Source organism: Salvelinus fontinalis, chromosome 3 (genome assembly GCF_029448725.1).
Source record: "Salvelinus fontinalis isolate EN_2023a chromosome 3, ASM2944872v1, whole genome shotgun sequence".
NCBI classification, from domain to species: Eukaryota; Metazoa; Chordata; class Actinopteri; order Salmoniformes; family Salmonidae; genus Salvelinus; species Salvelinus fontinalis.
In genome coordinates, this window is record NC_074667.1 from 63,435,279 (window position 1) to 63,441,683 (window position 6,405).

A 6,405-nucleotide genomic window follows, 5' to 3' on the forward strand; every position below is an offset into this window, starting at 1 on the left:
GTCTGGACAACCTAATAGATGAGAAAGCATAATGATAGTAAGAGAATAGCATTGAGAGGCCTAGCTTTGGTTTGATGCTGTTGCTCTTCAGTCCAGGTTCTGTGTTGGTTCTCTTCAGTCCAGGTTCTGTGTTGGTTCTCTTCAGTCCAGTTTCTGTGGTGGTTCTCTTCAGTCAGGTTCTGTGGTGGTTCTCTTCAGTCAGGTTCTGTGGTGGTTCTCTTCAGTCCAGGTTCTGTGGTGGTTCTCTTCAGTCAGGTTCTGTGGTGGTTCTCTTCAGTCCAGGTTCTGTGGTGGTACTCTTCAGTCAGGTTCTGTGGTAGTTCTCTTCAGTCAGGTTCTGTGGTGGTTCTCTTCAGTCCAGGTTCTGTGGTTGTACTCTTCAGTCAGGTTCTGTGGTGGTTCTCTTCAGTCAGGTTCTGTGGTGGTTCTCTTCAGTCCAGGTTCTGTGGTTGTTCTCTTCAGCCCAGGTTCTGTGGTGGTTCGCTCCAGTTCTCATAATCGGAGGGCTCAGCATCTATCTGAGGGGCTGTGTCACTGTCCAGGTTCTGTGGTGGTTCGTTCCAGTTCTCATAATCGGAGGGCTCAGCATCTACCTGAGGGGCTGTGTCACTGTCCAGGTTCTGTGGTGGTTCGCTCCAATTCTCATAATCGGAGGGCTCAGCATCTTTCTGAGGGCCTGTGTCACAAGGGAGTCCCTTAATCTGAAAGAAGACACTCTGAATTAGCACTTTTCGAACCACTCCCTCTACATTTTTATGTAAATTAATTTTCTTACTGTCTATGTTATTAGGATTAAAATAACTTTGGTTGTTGACATTATTACCTGTGTGTCTGCCGTGGCATCACTTCCTCCTGTGGATCTCCTGTAATGAGGGACAGAGTGAGTTCTGCTCTCTACTGACCTCCAGTGGAGGTTGATATGTTACTAATACAGTAGATGTAAATGGCTGTCTCACCTCTTCATATAGCAGTAGATGGTGACTAGAAGAGCTCCAGCAGTCAGGACAGCCCCACCACAGGAACCCAGGAAAACACTGCTGCAGGGTCTTGAGGTTATAAATGCATGATGTCAGAATGAAATTTGTAAAGTTACAGAGCACAAAAATAGACAGAATGTGTCATACTTACATATAACATTAATATGGACAGGGATAGTCTCTCTCCCTATAATGTTCAAAGCCTCGCAGTAGTATCCCTCTCTGTCCTCAGAGCTGATATTATGGATGGTGTATCTCTGTCCAGAATGTCTCATCGACATGTTCTTGTATTTTGTCTTGTACCAGGTGTATTTGTCCACAGGTGGGTTGGCGTCACTGCTGCAGGTCAGAGTCACTGAACTGCCCTCCACTATTTCACCAGAGGGACTGACTGACACTGAGGTGTTCCTTGGGCCATCTGGATAACAGACAAAGTAAGAAAGTAAGTAAGTATTTAGAGCTGTAAAATCAACAACCATTCATCTAAATTAAATAGCAGCCCTATTTCATGTCTGTTTCACTGCACATCAACACTGACCAATGATGTATTGGATGATTTTGACAGACTTTAAAAGTGTATTAGTCACACTCACACACTGCAGGAGAAATTATGCCTTTTACAGCACAGTAGAAGCTGTCTTCAGTTTTAAAGTAGAATGTGTACGAGGGGGAGGAGAACTCTTGTACAATCTTACTGTTCCTGTACCAGATGTAGGTGGGGTTGTCAGTCAGAGTACAGGTGGTGTTACAGGTCAGTGTTGTTGACCACCATGTAGTGGTCACCTTCACCTGCAGGTCTGGAGTAGATAACAACATTAAAACCATCAATGACCTGTTGTCTAGTTGAAATGAGGCAGGAGTGGACATTCTCAAATCATCAATTCAGACATTCCTATTATACCATACATTCATATTTATATTATTTCAATACAAATCAAGACAATTTTCCAGAAACAATTAAACAGATTAGCATTATATATATATAATATCACAGTACCTGTAACAGACAAAGTGACTCCAGGGATATCAAAATATTTCCCTCCTGTCGGATCTGTTATAAATCTGAACTTGTACGTAGCTGAGTCACTCTCTCTCAGGTTTGTGATTGTCAGGGTGTGTCCATTCGTCACATTGCTAAGGTACGTCACACGACCTTTGTAGTCTGGGTCATCACTCAGATTTACATAATCCCCTTCAGCATCATTTTTGGTGAACCAGAAGGTTGATGTGACTGTACCTCTGGGATATGTGTAAGAGCAGGACATCTCCACTGTTGACCCCTTCAAGGTACAGATTCTCTGAGTGGTGTATTTCACTCTCCAGCCATACTGACCCAGTACCACTGAAACACAGTTAGACATCACAAGTTCGTTACATTAAGTTCAAGGTCTTTTGACTCACACTAACACTTTGTTCCATAGTTGCTGAGTTGAGACATAGATACTCTTTGGTTGAGTGTGAATGGAAACGACAGATAAGCTTCACTCAGTGAGGTGTGAAAAGCAACTGTTTAAAGTGAAGCAGAGATGCCAAATGTGTCGCCAGTAGAACATAAAAATGGTTTTGCTTTTAGAAATGTCTGTAGTTTGACAAACCGGGCAACTAAAATATAAGAATGAGACCATACCTGCTACAGACCAGAGAAAGACCACCAACACACTTCCGGCTGTTCTCAAGGCCATTGTTGCATCTCCCACCCTGCAGTCTTAGAAACATAAACAACAACTCACTCTATAGCTGGTGAATAACTCCACCTGATACATTGAAGTAGAAACTGTAAATGGGGTACTACTGAAAATGAACCAGGCTCATATTGTATTGTGTTGTATTGTGCTATATAGTTGTCTATGTGAATACTGTCTATCTGTAAGTCTATTGCACTATGTATGTAATGTGTGTGACGTGTTGCATGTCTGTCTACATCTGTCTATTTAAGATGATATGTAGTATGATGCAAAAACTATTTCCTAATACAGTAAAGTCATCACCATCATCACCATCACCATCATCACCATCATCACCATCATTATAAACAACAACATCAACAACTTATTGAACAGATCTGTAGTACTGTAAACACATATTTCTGATTGTTCTGAAGCTATTTTATTCTCAGAACCCCAAATATAGGAGGATAAATGTTCAATCCTCTACGGTCCGTCAAGCTGTACAGCAGCCTAAAGACTGACCACCAGGTTCAATGATAGCTCCTATCCCCAAGCTGTGAGGCTAAACAGAAGTGACTCACAAACACATACACATGCGTAAACACACACACACACACACACACTGCAATGTTACAATGTTTGTTTGCATGTCTATTTTACCCTGGTTAATCATCTCATCACTATGTAGATCAACACTCCTACACTGAGACACTTTATGAATACTGGCCATGAAGTAACAACCAAATCAACGCTCAAAACATAACAAGAAGTAAAATGATACATTAACCTTCAAGAATATGACTTATGACTAAAAACAAATAACCCAAAACTATTTTTCCAGATATTGTCAAGAGTACTTACAGAGTGAAGTGAAGGGGAGAGGTCTTGTACAGTGAGTCAACTGACTGGTAGTGAGTGGCAACTGCTAGTAAGTGTCAGTTCTGTGGTTGATACATATTTAAAGTAGAACACAAGTAGCTGATGCAGAACTGTCATTTCCTTCCTCTTTAAGACATTAACATGCATGAGGACCAGAACAGCATGTCAGAGAAGGGAGGTTACTGTATTAAAATGGGTCCTACATTTCTATAATGGACACAATGTCCCCCATTTCCACTTTCATTTAAATACAGAACCATGTTAACAATATGTTGACTATTCTATATGGAATGTTTATAATATCTCAGAATGTGTTTTGCCTTGTCCCTCTGAGTTCTACATGGAACAGGTCAAAGTTCCATTTACATTTGGTCAGTTCCATGATGTCATTCATTCTATTCTACAAACCCATTTAATGTACACTCCTCATCAGCTGCATCAAAGACCCTGCACTGACCCCCTTTAGTGTCTACAACATGGTTGTTGTAGAGGCGTTGGCCTGGGCAACAACCCCCTCAAGATTCTAATGATGACATCATCTCCATCATCTAACATCAATGATCAAACATGTTTCACAGCTCAGGCCGAGGGGGCGGGGGAAGGAAATCAGAGGAGCACTCCTCTTCACTTTGATTGACACTTACTCCTACTGTGTGTCCAGTGTGCTGTCTTGACTGTGTGTCAGAGGACTACAAAAGCGGTGACACCCCCCAACAGCCCCATTCTATCCAAGCTTCCTGTTCCCTATTAAGGTAGCTACACGGTCCCTCCTCCTCTTCCTCAATCTTCATATTCATTATTCTGTTATTCCTTCCCTTCTTCCTTACTCTGTCATATCCGGACGGTACGTGGTGTTCAGGGTTGTCAGGGTTGCCATGGTTTCCTGTCTCTCCCTCTCTGGTCAGGCTTGTGTTTGAAGCGACACTTGTCACCATAGAAACAGCCGGTGGTCCTCCAGAAGAAACACTCATCACCATTGATGGGAGCCATCCTCCTGGTCCTGGGAGAGAGAGAGACAAACAGTATGAAAACACAAGCACCTGCACCTGTGCTCCTGTTTCCTCCTTCCATCACTTTGTACATTTCAAAAGTTTATATGAGATGATTGGTAACACTTTAGAATAACTCAGAATTATTCATTATAAATGATTATATATATGTTTATAAATCGTAAATGATGTTTTGACAGACAGATGGATGTCCTTACCCTGTGGAGGCGTACTTGGAGGCTGAGGAGGTGTTGAGGCCTATAGGGTTGGTCCTCTGAGGAGAGGGAGGGGTTCTCTGCATCTAGCTGTCTGGGTACCTGATCACCAGCCTGGTGCTCTCCAGCTCCACCCCCTGGACCGGAGGACAAACAGCAGGCACAGTCCAAATACATGCAATGGGACCAATAGCATAGTCCCACAAGTAAAATGGAACCAATAACAAAGCTTGTTTTTCCTTTGCTGCCAGAAAGGAGTTGAATCGTTGTACTTTTCTCTCTGTGTTGAACGATGGTGATACTATTTAAAGCTCTAAACTGAAGCTCTAAACTGAAGGCTCTTGACTCTGTATCATGCAGAGACGTCTAACTCACCATTGAGATCTCTACTGTGCTGTCAGGTGGACATCAATAGCAACACGCAGCCTCAAACCCTGGTCCATTCCTATTCAGAAGGCCATTTAAGGAAAACTGAGGGGAGGGTAGGGGAGGTAGAGGAGATGAAGTGAGAGAGTGAAGGGAGGAAAGGATGGGGAGATAGAAGGAGTGGGGAAGACAGACCGACACACACACACACACACACAATCAGCAATCTCCACGTTCACAGTAGAATTCAACCCCATCAGTGCACTCCCCTTGAAGAAGTATCCCTTTGGCCAATCAGGGGCGAGCTGGATGGACTTCTGAGCGTCTGATAGGGCAGAGGGGTAGAGCTCCAGACACCAGTAGCAGTATGAACCACATTCCCAAAGAAATACAAGAAATGAGATCAAAGTAGAAATAGTCCATCCAGACCTTTACCACCTAGTAAATCTGTTGGACCACTTACATTCGAGTACTCCTGCAGTAGTCTAGGGAGCAACATACCCATACCACCCACACAGGCACACACACACACACACACACACACACACGCAAAAACACACATATAAACACACACATATAAACACACACACACACACAACACACACGCAGGCACACACACACACACACACACACACAACGTCTGAACTACCGGGAAAGACTCTGGCAAGTTCCAGACTCAGTGTGTGTTTACGTGTGTGTGTGTGCGTGCATGTTCGTGTGTGTGTTTGTTGATGAACAGTGCTGATTGTTGATCTATTACAGTTTATCTCCTGACAGTAATGGAGTATCCCTGGCTGGCCTATAGGCTAGCCACCCATGCATTATGTTGCTTAATGGCGCCATCATGTGTACAATAGGCACAAATACAAGAAACATAATTTATGTATTTGTTGTCTATTTATTGTCTAACTTTGAGCTTATTTACAACATGATACTTGTACTGTATTCAATGTAAAAATAAAAAATAAAATGTAATGTATCTAAAATAGGTAATAATTCACAATTTGATAATAAAACAAGCAATATTACGACACTGAACAATATGGTATAACATAATATAAAATATAAAATGCCCAATAATATCTGACACCAATACAAAGTAAAACGTATTTAAACAAATCAGGAGCAACTCGAGAGCTAGAATTATTTAAAAGCTCTTATCAAAATTATTCCTTTTGTGTCACTAAAACAAGCCAATACTTTATCTATTATAAACAATCTGGAATTGGCTAAATCCCATAGAAAAAGATCAAAAACATTTAAGTACACAAGAAAATAAGGCTATTTATTAAGCGGAGCTAGTTCAGAAAGG

At 42.0% G+C, this 6,405-nt stretch overlaps 1 long non-coding RNA gene across 1 annotated transcript; it reads left to right on the forward strand.

Moving 5' to 3' along the window:
* Positions 1 to 3,703: 3,703 nt before the first annotated feature.
* On the forward strand, positions 3,704 to 5,063 carry LOC129834869 (uncharacterized). Its single transcript, XR_008756326.1, has 3 exons — positions 3,704 to 4,275; positions 4,429 to 4,545; positions 4,713 to 5,063. It is a non-coding gene; the product is annotated as an uncharacterized LOC129834869 (long non-coding RNA).
* The last annotated feature ends 1,342 nt before the right edge of the window (positions 5,064 to 6,405 follow it).